Raw genomic sequence first — 18,146 nt, 5'->3', positions numbered from 1 at the left:
GGATACTCTGATTTATATACTCTATTATTGTGAAGATACATGAGTTACTATATAAAGAAAGATTTAGAACAGTGCCTGGTACACAGCCAACACTGTATGAATTTTGTTGTATTATTGTTATTGTTATTTGTATAGTCCTGGTGACAGCTGAAGTCCAATTATGGAGAATGATTGATATATCAGGCAATTATAATCTGATGCTAAAGCAATTTGAATTATACAATTAACTTTTTTTTTAGTTTGATTTCTCATCAACCACCTTACTTAATTATAATGTTTTTCCATGAAAATGCATAGTTCAATCCAAGTGTTCCTAAGAAGCTCACAAATGGACTTCAAACCATTTATGAATCTCTTTAAATTATATGCAAATTTGTGTATAAATGTGGAAACTGTATATTTTTATAGGAAGATTATTCATTGGTTTTATCATCATACTCTCAAAGAGATTTATGACTCCAAAAAAGTTTAAGTTCTACATAAAAAGATTTGACAGACTGAACTACTTGAAGTGTCTGTTATAGTTTTAGCTATAATTTAACAAATTGGCACTCTGCTCTCTATATTCATTTCTTATGTGTTTATAAGTGTGACTACAACTTTTTCATGAAGAGCTACCAAAATCAAATTTCTGGGAGTATAAAACTAAGGACCAGTCCCACATCTTGAGAAATTCTTCAAGACCAATATCCATTGGGAAAGGTCTTGGAATGCAGTCTTCTCTGGTGACAATGATCCTTACCACATACATTAACACTGATATTCAGGTGAAATTTTCACTCCATATGAGTTTTAAAGGAATTTGTGTTAATGTAAGAATCAGGATGCTACATGATGAAATGGGGACTTCTCTGATCCAGAACTGTCCTTCATCTGGCCATAGGTTATTTCTCAAAGGAAAATGCACTGAGGAGATATAACTAAATTTTTAATGTTTATCTATCTCTTAGAATATTTGGGGTAATTCTGACTGATGCCAAAAGAGGAAATATCACGCTTATTAATATTAGTGAAGATCAACTGTAAAAAAAATTAATATTCCATTACAACTAATACATCCAAACCTCCAACAAGAATCCTGCTCCCACATACACACAAAATCTATTTCTGAATGAGGTTAAACTGCAGAAATTGGACAATGTTTTAGACTCTCAGGATGCACAACAGGATGATGCTAGGCTTTCAGTTTGAAAAAGGGAATAAAAAGAAAGCAGATAAAAGAGGCTCAACATTTTAAATTATGTTTATTTGAAGTATGGAAAAGTATTTTCCTCCTCATGACATTCTTCTATCAGTCCACAGAAACTAATAATTATTCTTTTATATATTTTTATCTACATTAATATTTAAATATTTTTACATCCAGGTTAATGACAGGGCAAGTAACTACAGAAACTTTTGAAAACCTAACAAGTCCATCTTAAATATAAGCCCTTGGCAAGGCAGGTAGAGAAGGATTTGATTTCAGAAAGATGGTAATGCAGTTAATGACCTTGCTTCCCATGCTTCCTTTGGATTGATGACTAGCTAGGAGGAGTTGATAGCCATTAACCCTCAACCACTCATTAATCCTTAGGAAATGCCCTGTGCAAGGTCATCATTGCCTTCATAGGTTGAAAGCAAACAAACCAACAATAGCATCCAAAAGGCATATAGATTTTTGTAATGAGTAATGCAATTTAAATTACCATCCAAGGGAATCTGCAGAGAATAACTACCACATATAGAGAGCCATTCTGATTTTAAAATCATCTTCCAATGTTTTATCATGTACTTTCTTCCCTGTTTATTATTAAACAGTACAAAACCCAAATTTCCTAGACAGTAACCAAACATATACACACACATATATATCTCCCCAGCCAAAATGCTAATGGTGTTTCGGATTCATTTCATAGTAGGATCTGGGAAAGAGAATCTTAAAGTCATTTCAGTGCTAATAATACAGAATTCCAAGTATGTTCACCAACACTACCTGACCTTTACCTGTGAGAGAACCCCTTCCACTCAGTAACTCCCCATCACTGATCATTTGAAACACTGTGCTGACACAAGCCTAACACAAACAACAAAGTCATGAACCAATGCCAAAGTGTTATACTGAGTGAGTATATAGGTGGTTATGTGGATAATTAGAAGTAGTCTGGTGTTCAGAGGGACCCAGTAAGGTTTGGACAGTCAGTGAAGGCTATGAGGACATGGATTTTAGTAGTTGTGGATTTGGATAAGTACAGTTCTCAGCTGTTGACACTCAGGACAAATGTCTCCCATGGTTCATCAGGTATCTCACAGTATAGTGGGATTCATAAGAAGTAATAAAAAGGGATTTTAATACAGCAGAAAGTGCTAGAGAAAAAGGCACAGTGTGTTTAAGGAGGACACAATAACAGATGGAAGAAGAAAGAGAGAGAGAAGGGAGAGAGTTTGTTGGAGAAGAGGCATGTGGTTGGTGGGAAATGTGTGTAAGTGAACATGAATGTAGGGCAGAGAGGCACAAGATGACTCCTGTGAAGAATCTATACTAAAAACCAGTGGGAGAGAAGGTAGGGTAAGTAAAATAATGCCAGATTGTGAAAAATAGACCAAAGAAATTTAGATTTTGTATGAAGTCATCAGGTGGGTTGTAGGGACTTGGCTTTTCTCCTTGTGTTGGAAGGGAATAATATAATGGGAAGAGTATCTAAGGAAAAGCAAATTTGCATTGTATAGAGCTTGGATGGGATACAGTACACTGTATGCTCTGAACACCTACTAAGAAATTATTTCAATAATTGAGGAATAGAAGAATGAGGGCCTGGTCTAGGCTCTGCTTTTTCGCTAAAATATAGGATGACGTGACATTATGACCTTCACATCTCTGCTCAGCAATCTTTACCTAGACTCCCTTCCTATTTCACCAGCTTCTTTGATTCCTGACCCATGATTGGCTGCTCTGACTTCTGTATATTTCAGACTCCCTGAAACATCAGAGCAAGTCCCATCCATCAAGTCCTGGCTCCTGCTGCAGATCTCAGAGCCCCCACCTTCCAGTTTTCAGCATGACTCAAGACATTAATAAATTCACCAAAATGACCCACAAAAACCTGATAAGGAAACTCTCTTTAATTGAGTCTGTGTTTATGAGATCTGAGCAAGGGGAGGAAGCAGAGTAGACTCTTTCTGTGATTTCCAGGCAACGTCATTTAATCAGAATGCAGATAGCAGGGATGGCCTTCTAATTGGAACTGCAGTTGGTTTCAAGCAACCTCAACACTGTTAACATTGCATAATGAGGAAACCTTGGTGATGGCATGTCAGATAATGGGAATGACTGTAATCAGTGATTTCTTTGTTTCTCCCTAATGGCCACAAAAGAGGGAATTATATGGCAGATGCAGACATTTGGAAATTGGATTCTTACTTATTTACTTAAGGCAGTCCTCATTTTGTTTGGTGCCGTGTTAAACATAGGTCATGCATATTGGAACCAAGTCCTCTTCTTTGCACATTATCTTATAACAGATTTGCTTTCAGTTACCATGGAACCTTGCAAAATGACGACTCAGTTCCAATATGAACAAGTTTCAGTTAACACAGTTCTGTGCAAAATAAGAACTCCCAATATTATCTGGTATTTATTTTCTTACAGTGCATCATTTCCAAAAACATACCAGGGGAAAAAATCAGGAATATACATGAAAAGCAATAAGGAACTGCATCCCCTATGGTATCTTAATGGAATAAGAAAGGGAAGCCAGTGCATGTCCCCATTTAAGTCATTAGTTAACTAGATTTTCCTTGGTTTGTAATGAAAATGACTTCTTGGTTACTTTTCCTACTATCTTTCTTTATTCTTTAAAGGATGCATCTTAGAAAGAATAATCCAAATGAAAAAACACAAGGGTGACAGATTCTACTATGGATATCAAAGATGCTGGGTGACACTAATGCAAACTTAAACTTTCTCTACCCTTCTGTAAAGTGAAGACAGAATGAATACCTGCTCTTTCCATGACAAAGGAATAATAGGAACATGAAGTTTAATCAAAAATAAGTGTAACAAAAAGCAAAATCCAAAAAAGCAAGGATAAGTTATGTCGTTGTCAATCCTACATTCTCCAGTCCCGTATTTTAAGCTCCAACTGCCCTGTGAACAGAAATGGAAGGTGGATAGAGATGTAGGCAAAATTCTAAGATCAGTAGTTGGAAAATTATTGCCCATGGGCAAAATCTGGCTTGACACCTGTTTTTGTCAATAAAGTTTTATTGGAATGCTTCCACACCCATTCATGTATGTATTATCTATGGCTGCTTTCACATTAAAGTGCCACATTGTGTCATTGTGATAGAATATAAGGCTCACATAACCCAAAATACTTACTCACTGACCCTCTACAGAAAAAGTTTGCTGGCCCTGCTTTGCAAGGTCAGCTTTCTAAACTATCTTTCATCTCAGAATTAAGAAAGAGATTCAGTTGTACTCAGTTGGCAATGGTTCCATGTGTCACATAACATATGTGAGGAGTCCTGAGCAAAAGGGGCAGTTCCACAACACAGTGGGGTTGTCCGTGGTACCTTTACTTGCTCGCATGTTTTCAGCACTTAGTGCCATACTACAGTCTCTGTGTGTTCACCTAACAGGGTGATTCTCTTATTTAGATTTAAATAAACTAACACAAAATGGAGAAAGGAGCTTAAAAGGATTCTTTCAGGGGCGCCTGGGTGGCACAGTCGGTTAAGCGTCCGACTTCAACCAGGTCACGATCTCACGGTCCGTGAGTTCGAGCCCCGCGTCAGGCTCTGGGCTGATGGTTCAGAGCCTGGAGCCTGTTTCCGATTCTGTGTCTCCCTCTCTCTCTGCCCCTCCCCTGTTCATGCTCTGTCTCTCTCTGTCCCAAAAATAAATAAACGTTGAAAACAAAAATGAAAAAAAAAAAAAAGGATTCTTTCAAAGACAACACTGAATATTCTCAAAATAAAGCAAGTGTAGATAGGCACACCACAGCTAAAAATGGCAGAGCGAAGCTTTTCTCTCCTAGTATGACCTCTTCGAAGTTTTACAACACTTATGTATTAAAGCAATGTTCATTCTGATTAATCTTGTATATATATGCATGTCCATGTGTGTGGGGTGGTGGGTAACAATTATGTTCTCCAGCAATCATGCCCCATCACACTCTTATCCAAACTGTTTACCATCTTGGCTTCCCATCAGTCTTTTCTCCCCACCCCACCTGACCCCACCAAAGCCTACTGCTGTGCAAAATCAGTGCCTCTTCTGTCCCTGGGATTAAGAACTGTGTTTCCTCATTTCTCTTGGAGAATGACTAAAAAACAGGTCTGTAAGAAAGAAACTTTGTAACTACCCTCTCCTTACTTCTTTTCCCCTCTTCCTGCTAAGTGTCTTCCTCTTACCATTCATGGGAAAGATGAATTAAATCTGCTGGGCTGAAGCTTTAAAACCCATGAACATGGGGCGCCTGGGTGGCGCAGTCGGTTAAGCGTCCGACTTCAGCCAGGTCACGATCTCGCGGTCCGTGAGTTCGAGCCCCGTGTCAGGCTCTGGGCTGATGGCTCGGAGCCTGGAGCCTGTTTCCGATTCTGTGTCTCCCTCTCTCTCTGCCCCTCCCCCCGTTCATGCTCTGTCTCTCTCTGTCCCAAAAATAAATAAACGTTGAAAAAAAAAATTAAAAAAAAAAAAACAAAAAACCCATGAACATAGAACCCAAATTAAAATAATAGACTCTGAGAGTTTTAATTTTAAAAGGAATCCCAGAGACCTAGGTAAAAACTCCATTTTCTCTTTCAGTATATGGAGATGTGGTCAATAATTCTGAATCTCATTTTCCCTCACCTGTAAAGTGGATGTGATATTTTTTGTCTTTTCCTTCTCATTATCAGGGCAACCTTAAATAGTTTATGAATTGTGAGATGGCTTGTAACTTCTAAAACTATAAATACGGGGGCACCTGGGTGGCTCAGTCGGTTAAGCATCCAGACTTCAGCTCAGGTCATGATCTCACAGTTTGTGAGTTCAAGTCCCGCATCGGGCTCTGTGCTGACATCTCAGAGCCTGGAGCCTGCTTCAGATTCTGTGTCTCCTTCTCTCTCTGCCCCTCCCCACTCAGCTGCTGTCTCTCTCCCAAAAATAAATAAGCATTAAAAAAAAATTCAACTATAAATATTAGGTAGGCTTTGTGGAGACTGATCATTTTTTTTACTTTGAATCCAAACTAAAAATAAAATCAATCAGAAAGGGGAGGGAGGAGGGAGACAGAAAGAGTAAAAACCACAGCTTTCTGTGTGGCAGATACTCTGCGTACTTCACATACACAATTTTTACTTAACTCTCATAACAGCTGCACGAAATAGATGCTTCCTGTTGCTTGCTACAAATCACGCAATTAGTCACTGATCTCAGGTCTGTCTTAATATTCCCCTTTAACCATAACCATCCGGAGTATGGATATATACTCTTTGCTAGCTATGTTGCTTTGGATAAGCAATTTACTCTTTTGGCAACTCATTTTCCTCATTTCTAAAGGGATGAAGAAAAACACCACTCCCACGGTGTACTAGCTGGATTATTAAAACTAATCCCAGGGCCGCCTGGGTGACTCAGTCTGGTACGTGTCCGATTTTGGCTCAGGTCATGATCTCAAGGCTCTTGGGCTGGAGCCCCGCATTGGGCTCTGGGCTGACAGCTCAGAGCCTGGAGCTTGCTTCAGATTCTGTGTCTCTGTCTCTCTCTGCCCTTTCCTTGTGTCCACTCTGTCTTTCTCTCAAAAACAAATAAACATTGAAAAAAGTTAAAACTAATCTTAATGAAACATTTCTTAGAAGTTTCTTAAAATGTTTCTTAGAAGTGCTTATATTCATTTTGCCTTTGACATGCCAAGACAGAGCATCTGAGAACTATAATCAAGGTTTTACCACCGCCTGGTTGTGGGATCTAAACTTCAGCCTGGATCCATTTTTCCTTCCAGCACATTGTCTGGCAATGAATTTTGTGGGATTAACGAAGACAAGTTAAATGCAAGTACCTAGAAAAATATCTGGCACACAGTAGGTACACAATATATAGTATGTTTTTTCCTTTCCTAAATAAACTCCTTTCTCTTGGAATGTGATCAGCACAATGATTTCATGCTCCAGTTAGAAGACTGCAAATCAGGACTGAGGAGAAAGAAACATCAGTTTGCGCTGCCTAAATCAAGGAATAGCCACAGCTGGGGTGGAAATGTGGCCCATGATATAAAGCCTGCTTACTTCCAACTCGCAGTCAAGGGTTTCTTCTTACCAGCATGTGCTTCCTTGGTAAACTTCACTCTCAATTCTTTTGTTTTTGAAGAAAAACATTTCCAGCTAATAACACAATTACACTTAAGTATCAGAGCTCATTTTAGTATTATTGCATTTGTTAAATCTAACTGAGTCCAAATTACTTCCTCATTGCTAATAAGAGAAGGGGGAGGAGGAGCAGGAGGAGGAAGAAACCAAGGGGGAGACCAGAGGAAGACCAAGCGGGAGAGGGTTCCAGGGTTAAAGGAAGAGAAAGAGATGTACACACACAGTAACGGGAAAACAGAGATAGCAACACTACATGTAGCATCAAGTCCAATGAATGTCAGTTAAACTTGCTGCCCACGGTTTCTATGGAAACCCCTTAAGTTAAGAGTGGAACACAGACATTTTTTGGACTGCAATTCACAAGCTGTTTATTTAATTATGATGAAACATGAGACTGTTAGGGACAATACTATTATCATACTGATAGCATTTAGGATTCAACGAATAGGTATGGCAAAATAAAAACTTAACAAAAAATTTTTTAAACCATTACCTTCATGTGAATTGCATGCAAATAAAATGCGTCTTGTTTTCATACATTATTTCCCGCAGGCAAACCCCAAATTAGCCAAATGACATTCATTAAAAGGGAGTTCTTCAGAGGCCTCATGCCAATTATACACCCCCCATGCCCAGTGAACAAAACCAAGGTCACAGCATATTTTCAATTAAACCCAGGATAGCACCAAAGTGCAGCCCAGCTGGAAAAGCAAGCACATTATTACCCCATAGATCATTTGTGAGCAATGAATAGGTCTCTGGTGTTTTTCTATTTTACAGATATTTGAATATAAAAATAAAGAAAATCGCTTCAGATTAGCTTTTGCCTTCCAAAATAAACAACCACTTTCAGGGCATTACTCCTGGCGGCCCAAAGAAGAATGACTGGAAGCCATCACTTCTCTGTCCCTGATGGTTGGAAAAGGTTTGCTTAGCCTTTCATCTGGCCACAGGGAACCAGGTGATTGATGAACTCACTCATACCCTTGTTCCCTCACTAAATGGACATGTAGTTTCTAACTACTGTATATCAGGCACTGTGCTAGGGACAAGGGAGGCAAGAAGATTAAATCCTAGTCCCTAGCTTAATTATGGATTTTTTTAGAAATGAATGCATTAATTTTACTGACAAATATTTAGGGAAGGACAACTACGGCTCATAGACATTAAACTAAATAGATCAATAAATCCAGGATTCTACCTTCCAGAAGATTACAATTAAATGGAGACAAAAAGACACATTGTCATAGGTCATACAGCAAGGAGTCAGTGTTCCTGCCTGCTGCCTCACGATTTCTCTGTGTATAGAAATGCTACCTATGGATGCTGTACTGCAGAAGGTAAACGTGTTTGTGTGTACGGGATGACTGGCTGGTGGAAGATGAGGTGGAGAGGGAGCTTTGGGAATATTTCTATACGGGAACCACATTTCCAGATTTGTCTATGAGCCACCCCTACCCTTATAAAATCTTTAGTCCATAAAACATAACTAAAGGAGGAGGCACTCACAAGAGAAGTGGATCCCAAGGAGAGTCATCTCTGGTGTCAGGCTGGGAACATGAAGGCTGTTTCTAAGCTGGCAAAGAGAAACATACAAGAAATTTGCAAATATGACTCAGTGAATATGTCTTTTCTACTATGCTGCAGCCTGTTTTTTGAAATCCAGTAGTGGTTTGCAGTAACTGGGCTTCCCACAAGTTGCTCGTGCTAGCAAAGCTAGTCGTTGCTGTTATTGGATTCGACAGTGTATAATGAGCCGCTTCACATTAGCTGCTGTTGTAGTGTTCAGCATATTGTGGGGAAGATTTAGCATGAATCATCACCCACCTAGCTCTCCATTGTGGTCTCTATGCTGTAAACAGGCAACGTGTTTGCCAATCTAAAAAAATAAAAAAAATAAGAAAGCATCCATTAGAACAATTCAGCACATTTCTGGATCTGCTGCCACCACCATCGCCACAGATGACACTGGTGACAATATTTATTGAATTGCCACTGTATTTTAACATTCTCCTGGGCAGAGAGCCAAGGCAGCTAATTTAACCACTGGCCATTTTGAACAATGCATTTTTTAAGGCCCATGAAAAAATGCTGTTTGGAGTCAGAAGACCTGCCGTCTACACTTGGTTCTCACTCATCCAATGCATGCCCTTCAACAAGTCACATGTTCTCTCAGATCCAGTCTGTATCAAAACTGCCCCTTAAGATCAAATGAGAGAATACACTTTGAGGATGGACAGGAAATAGTAAAACAGAACACACTGAATTACTAAAGTCAAATGGGATGTTAAGACTTTGATAGAGACATCAGCTGTCAACTCCAGTTGTTTCTTTTTCCACACCCCGAAAACAAGAGAGATATTAACATCTCCTCCTCCTGCCCATCCCCTCCCAACATTCCTACAGCAATGGCAGATTGCAAATTAGAATCTGAGATTGAAGGCCACACAGGACTTGGAGCAAAGAAATGTGAAAAGGTAGAGCTGGCATTTTGCAAAGCATCGTCAAGAAAACTAAAGAATTTTTAATTCCCACAAACACAGGTCTTTACAGCCAAAGCTTAGACATACAGTTGGTGTGAACTATACAAAGCGGAAACCCTGGGCAAGTACAGATGGGAAAAGCCCACACAATTAGTAATCAAGATCAAGGGACTGACATGGATATTGAAATCACCAAAATTCTATCAAGAGTAGGATTGGAAAGAACAGCAGGGAGGCAGGTGTTAAAATCTTCAAGGAATGAGGAGGAGTGAAGTGTGGGTCTGCTGGGGACTCCTACAAGGAGGTGTTAGCAGGTGGCATAGTCTGATGGTGTAAGCTTCAAAGTGGGGCACTTTACTGTGTTAAGACGGTTTGTTTGGAACAGATAATGCAAGTAAATGTGCTTCTCAAACTTCAAAGCAACATACCACTAGTGAATATTATTCTTATTACATAAGTAAAACTGACTATAATGAAATTTTATTTCAGAGATGATCTGTGGATTTTGTCATTGGTTTTAAAAGACATGTAACGCAATTGTATAGAAACTTTCCCCAAGTCTCATGGTTGCAAGAACTTCAGATAGGACACATCATGAAATGTGAGTGACAAGGTAACAGGTCAGGGATTTATGAAAATGTGAAAGCAAGGAGGTGGGTAACAATCAGTGTGTGTAGGGGGGTAAAGAAAAGGTGGGAGGAGAAAACTCATGTTAATTGTTAAATAAGTAGCCAATTCTCAGTTCTCATATTAGACAAGAATTAGCAGTATTTGACATAGTGACCACCCTGTCTTTTCTGAAAGATTGTCTGCACGTGGCTGCTGGAAAACCACACTCTCAATTCTCCTTATACCTCATTGGTTAATCTGCTCTGCCTCCATCACTAGTTGTGCCTTATCTCTTGGCCTACGAAACCCTGGAGTGCACCAGAACTCAGTTAGTGGACCTATTCTTTGTCTATACTCATTCTCCAAGTGATCCCATGGTGGCTTTAAAGGCTATCGACAAACATATACCTCCAGCCTGTGGTACAGACTTATACATATAACTGCTAACTTGAGACCTCCAATAGAGGCATTGAAAATCAATCTGTCCAAAATAACACTCTTGATTCCAACTCGACATTCATCCCCAATAATTTTCTGATAGCAACTCCAGTCGTTCATGCATTCATTCAACAAAAAATTTTAAGCCCCTACCGGTAGATATGCCAAGCACCATTCCGGGGATCATCCTCTGAGCAGCTCAGACCAAAGTCCCCCTAAATCTCCATTGTTTCGCTTCATACTCACTACTGCATCCTGTTACCTCTACACCCTATCACCTTGACACTCTATTGCCTACACATTGGAAATCCTGTATATTAAGAATCTTGTCACTTTTCTTCACTTCCACTGCTACATCCTAGTCCATTTTCTATCAGTATAATTCAGTGATCCCTATAGCCTGGTCCAATATCTGGTGTCTCTGCTTCTCTTTGTGTGCTTCTTCAGTTTTATCTCACACATGGAGGGGTCCTATCGGACCCCTTATATTATACATTACAGATTAGATAATTTCCTCATATATATTATCCTGTCTGACCCTCATAATTATGGGAGGTAGGCAGAAATAGGTTATACTTTTCCATTTTGCAAATGAGAATGTTAAAGTGTATAAGGAAGTTAAGTAATGTGATCAAGTTTCAAGGGGACAAGACTAATATATGATAACTGTTACACAAGAAGTTAAGTGTTTAGAGATCTAAGCTAGTGCTCTGCCTAATATATAGTCTTTCAACGTGAACAAGCTAAGGAAGGGAAAGAGGTACTTAAGCCATTAATCATTACAAGGTTCTCTAAATTTGTAGGAACCTACTTTTTTGTGCTTTTTTTTAAAACACATTGCACAATATGGGAATAATAAAAAGAACATTTATTGAGCAATTATCAACTACTGTGTTAGCCATCCATGATGTACTTGCCTACCATGTGTCTTTCTGCATCTTTAGACAACATGCTCTGTTGAGATCGGCACTGTATTCCATTTTATGTGCATGTATAGCCCAGTAACTGCCATATAGTATATGCTTAATACATGTTTCTTGAATAAGTAAATTAAATAGCTTACTTGGTTATATACAGAAAGAACCAACTGAACGTACACGCTGAATGTGAATCACACAATCCATCAGTATATAAAATTATAGAATTATAACATTCATCAGTATGTAAAATCATGAACTTTCCATATTCTAAATCAAAAACTATTGGTATCAGCAATTTCTTATGGTTCAAGCTAAGTTTCCAAAGAGGGACAGTGATTTTGGAAATGTACAATTTGTCAATCAAATTTCTGGAATTCATGGACATCCTTTCAGTTTACTTCTGTTTATATAAACTTTCATGTACCAATCAAGGGAAAAAGAGCCAATAATTTTATTTCAATGCAAAGTCTTCTAACTTCAGATAGTCAATCTGTGGAACAATAATTACAAACAGAATAAGGACACTCAGTACTGAGTTATAAAAGGTTCATTTTCTATTGATTACCTATAGCAGGGTCCGCAAGCATAGAGCAGACAGGACACTTGCTCTGCCATAGCCTTAAAATCCAATAGGGCAGCCATTCATACATCATGGAAAACTGAGGCATCCATGCTGGTTTTTCTTAATAAAGCTGCTCAAATATTATTAATTCTCAATAGTTCTATTCTGACTTGCTCCTTTGTCATCTGACTTGCCCAAAGAGAGAATTAACCACATACATATCATTTTTTCATAGTATTTTCTTGATTGTACCACTTATCACCATGTGAGAACCAAGACATCCTATTAATCAACTGCTACTGTAGAACACTGTGTTGGGAATACACAAAAAATAAAAATTTTAGATTAAAGGGAAGTGAGTATCTGAAGTAGAGACATGCATATAAAATATAAAATATACTTTATATATTATACAAACATTTTATAAATATAAATAATATGTAAATATTTTATATGCCACTTAAATATCTCTTTAGCTGCTAGTGGTATCCTAGTTTAACACTGAAGATCAGGATGTGTGGGAATAGGGGAGGATACAACAAAAGTGTCCTTGATTTTCAAATAACAGCACCGAGTCAACCTCCTGCTCTAACCAATCTAAATCTATGGTCTGAAAGGACACATGCTACTGTGGTCTGTGTAAATGTGGCATTCATCTTCATGAGTGTACAGATGAAGCATGGATCAGGACTGGCACAGTCATGAGTGACTTATCCCATTCCTCCTCACAAGTGAAGATAAATGACACAAAATATCAACCACCATGCATTATATATATTTTATTCCACAGTTACTCCCACAGACACAAACATACAGGAGGCCTTTTCTTCAACCTGATTGTTTTTTTGTTTTCAAAATATACAGCTAACAATAACAACAGAGAACCTCTGGGAAAGTCAGAGGCAATGAAAAATGCTAAAGTAACTTCTACAGGACAAGCTTTACCCAGTGAGGGGATATGTCAACAGACCTTATCTCTGGGAACTCTAAAATGGCTGCATGCCTCCAAATAGGATTTCACGGGTCTCTGGCAGCTGTCATTAAGCTAATGTTATGAGAAATCACAAAGACCCTCCAAGGATACTGCACTAGATTACTTTCCCACCTGTGGAAAATTCACTAAGATGGTGATTCTAACAGAATAGCTTCCAAGACCTCCTGATTACAGAGTAGTCCTTCTTGGTTTACTTTATTCTCAGATGACATTCTTTATCCTCTGATGATGTGCATTCCTTAACTTGTGAGTTGGATTAGGATGTCCTCATTAAGCTTCTTAAACAGCTGGTAAGGTAGAAAAAAGGCTAAATAATGGCATCACCAGGGATATTCTTCTCTCCCCACCCTCATAGCTAGATAACGTGGGTACTCAGTGTCAGCCTACCTTTGTATATGGCCTCTTTTAGGTTACAATGCTGTAGTACCATCGAGATCATATGGGATCATTTTAAATTATTGCATTCAGACTTAAGCCTAATTTGAAGCTGGCCCTGTTTGGAAGGATCTAGTCCCCTAGATCTAGTTCCCTAAAAAATTGCATCTAGATTATTAGAAAGCCAAGTTTTCTTTTCACCAGAGCGATTGAAAGTCATGGTCTTTGTCTCCTATTGCCCGTGCCTGACTTTTTCCCAATGTTGTGAGTCCCACTTTCCAGTTAATAGTGGGCAATGGACCCCAGCTACAGGCAGAACAAATCCTGGCCATCTTCTGTAGCTTCATTCTCACACTCCACCTCATGACATTGTTGTTCCAGATTTAGCTCTGATCTTACGCTCTAATAGCTTATACTCTATACACCACTTTGGGAAATTGTACCAGTTGAGCCCCAAGACCATGACTCCATATGTATCTGTGATCTCTTATGAGATTCCTGTCCTCTTCTGTAAGTCTAAGTCTTTGGTAGTATAACATAACCCAGATCCCAGGACCTCAATGACCAAGGACCTGGCTTGTTTCTTAAAGTGCTAGATATCCAGCATATCACCTTGATCCTCATCAGAATTGATAGCCTTCTGTTATATATCTCATTCAACATTAATTAAATGCTTACTGAATATCTGGGACTATTCTAGACACTCCGAATTCTGAAGTGAGTCAGACAGTGAGAAACTCTCACTTCACAGAGCATCCCCCCTTAGGGGTTAGACAGATAACAAACCAGAAAAGATCAGGTAGAGTTAAGTATTGAAATGAAAATAAAAGAGTGACAAGATAGGGAATTACTGAAGGGAAATATTACATTGATTTGGTCTAGTAATATCCCTCTGCAAAAGAAACAGTTATGGTGCCTGGGTGGCCCAGTAGATTAAGTGTTTGATTCCTAGTTTTGGCTCAGGTAATGATCTCATGGTTGGTGAGTTTGAGCCCCGCATGGGGGTCTGTGCTAGTGGTGCAGAGCCTGCTTTGGATTCTCTCTCTCTCTCTCTCTCTCTCTCTCTTTCTGCCCCTCCCCTGTTCTCTCTCTCTCTCTCTCTCTCTCTCTCTCAAAATAAATAAATAAACTTAAAAGAAAACAAACACTTAACTTAAATAATGACAAGAAAGAACTAGACATAGAAAGATCTAGAAGAAACCACTGCAGGTAGAGAAGGCAGCTAATATAGAGGCTCCAAGTTTGAGGGAGTGCTGAGGGCTAAATGTTTGTGTCCCCCGCCTTGAATTCATATGTTAAATTCCAATGCTGAATGAGATGATATTAAGGGGTGGGCCTTTGGGAAGTACTTAAGTCATTAGGATGAAGTGCTCCTGAATGGAATTGGTACCTTTAAAAAAAGAGACTTCAGAAATCTCTGTTGCTCCTTCTTCCACATGAAGACATGAGAGTCTGCAACCTGGAAGAGGGCCATGCTGACTCCCTATATCTGATTTCATTCCTCCAGAACTATGAGAAATACATTTCTGTTCCTTATAAGCTACCTGGTCTGTGGGGTTTTGTTGCAGCAGGCCAAACAGACAAACACAAGAAGCATGTTATACTTAATAGCAAGGGGGAGAAAGAGGCTACTCTAGTAGGAATAAAGTAGGTAAGCATAAGAGTAGGAGATGTGGATGGAGAGTGTGTTTGTTTCCTTTGGTCTCCACAACAAGTATTGCACCCTGATGGCATAAAACAACAGAAATTGATTCTTTCCCACTTATGGAGGTCAGAGGCCTAAAATTGAGATGCCAGCAGGACTCTCCAAAGACTTTAGGGGAGAATTCTTCCTTGCTGTTTCCAGCTCCAGCGGCTCCAGATTTTCTTTGTTTTGTGGACACGTAACTCTGATCTCTGCCTCCGATGGCCTTCTTCTCTTTTCCATATGTCTTTCCTATGGGTTGTCTCCCATAAGAACATTTGCCATTGCATTTAGGGCCCAAGTGGATAACCCAGGATGATCTCACCTCAAGGCCCTCAACTTAATTACATATGGAAATATAATTTTCCAAATAAGGTCACATCTATAGGATCTGGGAGTTTGGATGTGGACATATCTTTTAGGAAGCCACCATTCAATCCACTACAGAGAGTTAGCCCTGCTGAGCCAGGGAAAACAATTTCTTCGTATTCTGTATGCAATGACAAGCTCTTGCAGAGTTTCACATTGGAAAATAATACAGTCTAGTTTAGACTTTTAAGCTATCACTCTGGCTATACATGAGAAGTGATTGAAGGGGTCAACAGCAGATCAGTAGTGCATGTGAGAGTGGCTTGATACTCAGTGGCAACAGTAAGAATATAGAGAATTAGAAAATTAAAGATTATTTCTGGAGGCGGCATCAAGAATATCTGCTTAGGAATAACATATGGGGATGGTGGTTAAAGAAACCAAAACAACTACCTCATGCCACCGACCCAGTACAATTGTCCAAATATCATCTGCTCTTGAACTCACCACTGCCATGCTCCATATGCCCTGTAAGAAGAGTATTTGTGTGAAGGGATCACCTCTACTTCCCTAGCTATTCTTAGACCTTTGAAAATATTATCCTCTCTGGGACAAGTCTAGCTCTTGTCCCAGTTCCTATGGCTGGGTGTGCTTTGTCTAACTTTACTTCAAGAGTCTGCCCTTCCAGTAACCGATCTCATTTTAAAACAAGGCTTTTGCAATTCTTTCTCATTCCAATACAGTTCCCTGGGGCATCCAAGCAGAAGGTGAGTGATTTGGTTATACCCTGAAAATGGTACACCATTCAGATTATTCCCTGGAATGTCAGAGATTTACCCATTCTCTTCAGGTCAAGGGAACTGAAAACTCTCCGGGAACAGATCTAACAAAGTTTCAGAGCCTAATTATACAACGATTACCATGTCAGCAGCCTACATATGGTCTGTACTTAAACCCCTAGAGAACTATAGCTTCTGTATTGTCTTTCTTTCTACTTCAGGGACTCCTTCTGAATAAACAAAGCGACTGGCTTAATAAAAACAATACTTATTCTGCTAGTTATGTTTTCTGAAGAAATTAGGATTTCAAGTCAAGTATAATTTATCTCCTTAAATAATTTCAAGTCAAGTATAACGTATCTCCTTCATGAGTTTGAAGTTCTGATAGAGAACAGAGCCTTGAAGTGTCCTGAGTAGCATGCTAAAGGTAGAGATAAGAGATGGCAGTGGGCTATAGTTCATAAGTGAAATCCCTTAATAAAGGCCAAATTTTCATCTTGAGCAAGCCATTTTATGGGATTGTGGCTGGCAGCCTAATAATATACTGTTGGGTTCTAGGGGACAAATAAAGCAACATGAGATCTTTCTCCTTTTTCCCTGACCTCATTCCCCATGAGCTGTTCCCACAAGACATTCCAGAGTGCCTGCGTAGTATTTCTTCTTCTAAGGCCCTTAATAAGCTTATTTTTAAATAGGCTCAAGTTTTCAGAATGACTTCAACTTTCAGTTTTGATTTCAAAATGACATTTATCTGCAACTATATTTTCAATGTATCATTTATGGTATATAATTGTTCTTTTGTCCCTTAAATGCATACTCAATTTTAGGATTTGGTATTCTAAAACCAACAGTATTTAGAAATAGTCTTATTACAGCAAGCTTAAAGCATAGCAAGAAGATACAGGCCTTCCTTGGAGAACACCACAGTGAAGCGACTAATGCAATAAAACACATCAAATGAAAATTTGGGTTTCCCAGTGAATATACCAGTTCTGTTTATACTATACTTAGTCTATTTAGTATGCAATAGCATTATGTCTAAAAAAATGTACGTACCTTAACTGAAAATACGGTTTTCCTTAAAAAAAATAAAAACTAACCATATTTGAGCTTTCAGAGAGTTGGAATCACCGATTAAAGATCACCGTAACAAATATAACAACAAAAACATTTGAAATAGTGTGAGAATTACAAAATGTGACAGGGACATGAACTTAGCAAATGTGGTTGGAAAAATGGCATCAACAGACTTTCCTGACGCAGGGTTGCCACAAACCTTCAATTTGTAAAAAGACAAACAAATAAAAAGAAAAACAAGCAAAAAACGCTTACCATCAAATCAGTATCTGTGAAATGCGACAAAGCAGAGCACAATAATGGGGCATGCCTGTACATTCCCAGGCATGTGAATATTTGGCAAGGGTGACCATGGAGCTGCTCCTCTCTGGTTCTGGATTAGACCATCCATGCATCTGAAAGATCTTTAATGTAATCCAATGTAACCCCAAGTGGCAATTCTGTAGAAATACAGGTCACCAACCTAACATTCATCAGCAAGTGGAAAAACGTTGTTGATGTTTACACTGACGTGTAGTTCTATTCTTACTTTGGGTTTGTTTAAATGAGAGCTACTGTCTTCATCACGAAGGCTGTATCAAATCCAC

General features: G+C 38.9%; 1 protein-coding gene across 11 annotated transcripts in view; it reads right to left on the bottom strand.

Moving 5' to 3' along the window:
- Positions 1–18,146, bottom strand: part of LRRC4C (leucine rich repeat containing 4C) — a 1,211,302-nt gene that overhangs the window by 14,759 nt on the left and 1,178,397 nt on the right. For 9 of the 11 annotated variants that reach the window (XM_040495407.1, XM_040495403.1, XM_040495404.1 and 6 more), the window contains 2 exons: positions 9,157–9,208; positions 8,839–8,905 (listed from right to left, as the gene is read on the bottom strand). The exons of 1 other annotated variant lie outside the window; for it this stretch is intronic. The gene's annotated coding sequence lies outside the window, so the exon portion shown is untranslated. The remainder of the gene's footprint in view (positions 1–8,838; positions 8,906–9,156; positions 9,209–18,146) is intronic. One more of the 11 variants, XM_040495412.1, reaches the window with a different exon arrangement.

Source organism: Herpailurus yagouaroundi, unplaced genomic scaffold (genome assembly GCF_014898765.1).
Source record: "Herpailurus yagouaroundi ecotype Mexico unplaced genomic scaffold, PumYag 187, whole genome shotgun sequence".
NCBI classification, from domain to species: domain Eukaryota; kingdom Metazoa; phylum Chordata; class Mammalia; order Carnivora; family Felidae; genus Herpailurus; species Herpailurus yagouaroundi.
This window is presented reverse-complemented; position numbering and strand designations above follow the sequence as displayed.